The sequence below is a fragment of the Geospiza fortis genome, unplaced genomic scaffold (genome assembly GCF_000277835.1).
Source record: "Geospiza fortis unplaced genomic scaffold, GeoFor_1.0 scaffold206, whole genome shotgun sequence".
Taxonomy (NCBI): Eukaryota; Metazoa; Chordata; class Aves; order Passeriformes; family Thraupidae; genus Geospiza; species Geospiza fortis.
The window spans coordinates 7,592,270-7,593,941 of NW_005054311.1; positions in this window are offsets into that span (position 1 = coordinate 7,592,270).

Genomic DNA, 1,672 nt, shown 5'->3' on the forward strand with positions numbered 1-1,672 from the left:
GGATTGACCATGATTTTGAATGGTCTCATGGATGACTTCATAAGCAGGGTAAGAAAGGTCAGTTTGAATACCTGGGTTATTTTGAATTTGTCATGTTTTTATAATTTGATACAGTGGCAGTATAATGGAAAGAAAAGGAAAATGAAGTAAGAGCATTCACTGGACAGTAGCTCAGCAAACAGAAGGTTTTATTCCCAACTCTATGACCGAGATGCTGTATGCCCTTGGGTTGGCATTCTCCTATTTTATCTGTTTGGACTGGAGCTTCTTCTGGGTGGGAACTGGAGGTACTAATTAGAGTAGGTAGCAAAATGGGGGTCCTGATCTCCGTTGTGGCCTCTAGGTGTTGCTATAATACAAATAATTAATCAAAAGACGTTTCAGTGTCCTCAGAGGGTGTTGCCAATTTTTCCCAGAACCACACTTAATTTTATACAATTAAACCCCTCTCTCTCCCTCCTCTCTTCAGCATAACTGAAATTTTAGCTTTGTATATTGGGCAAATGAACCTGAATGTGAAAAGTAAAGGTAGGAAAGCTGTAGAAAGAGATTTGACTCACCTCTAGGTTAAGTTCCTCAATTTGGCGTGCCTTTGTGATAGTCTCTTGTCCAAGGGTGATTGCTACTAGAGGAACCTGCTATTATATTCCTGACTCAGCCCAACCTTCCACTGACAAAATATAAACCTTTGGGCATCACATCCCTTAGCAAGGCCTCTGCAGCTGGTGTGTTTTAGGGGTATAAGCACACAAGGCACACATAAAGACACAAGTGCAGGTTAGATCAGGATACAGGCCTGTTCTCATGTCTAAGGACACAAGACCCTAAAATAATTACAAAATGAAATACTTGTAAGTTTAGTGAGGATAAATGTCATCTTGTAGGGTGAAAGTTCAGACCCTGGTGTGGCTTGATCTCAAGATCTGCATATTTTGCTCAAGAGGGAGCTAATATGCAAAACTCATTGTCATTAACAATCTTAAGATTCATAGTAAAAATTTTAAAAATATGGCATAGAAAAAAAAAACCAACAAAAAACCCCAAAAATAATTTGGAAGAGTTAGCACAACCTTTTGTTTTGTCACATTTTCAGGGCAGGGGCTGCCAATCCTGCAGCCCAGCACAGCACATCATTTGATGTAGCCTCCAGCCGAGCAGCTCCTGCGGAACAGCGCTCGCGGAGGTGTGCCGGAGCCGTCCATACTCACGGCAATGCCCGGAATAGCGGCAGATGCCTCTCAAAACTGCATTTGTTGGAAATGCATTTGTAGCCAAACAGTTTTGTCTGGCAGGGGATAAGCAATCCCTCCCGCAAGGCAATGGCACGGTAAGGAAAGGAGCTGGATGGGCATTGGAAGAAAATGATGCAGGTGCCTGCTGGAGCGATGCCTTAGCAGGATTTACTGATGCACAGGGGCTGAATACGGGATGGGAGCTCTGTCCTCTTCCTGGCCAGACATTGGTGCCACGAGCCCTGTAGCCATCCACTCTCTTCTCTGCAGCCTCAGCAGCTCTGGATTATCAACTACAATCCCTTTTTTGTCATGGAGGAGAAATACAGTGAGGGGTGAATAGTCTCTGTGCTCTGGTCTATACGTGGTTCAACCCCTGGAACAACCATGGTCCAGCTCTCAACATCTAATTGAGATTGCATAACCAGATACTGCAGGCA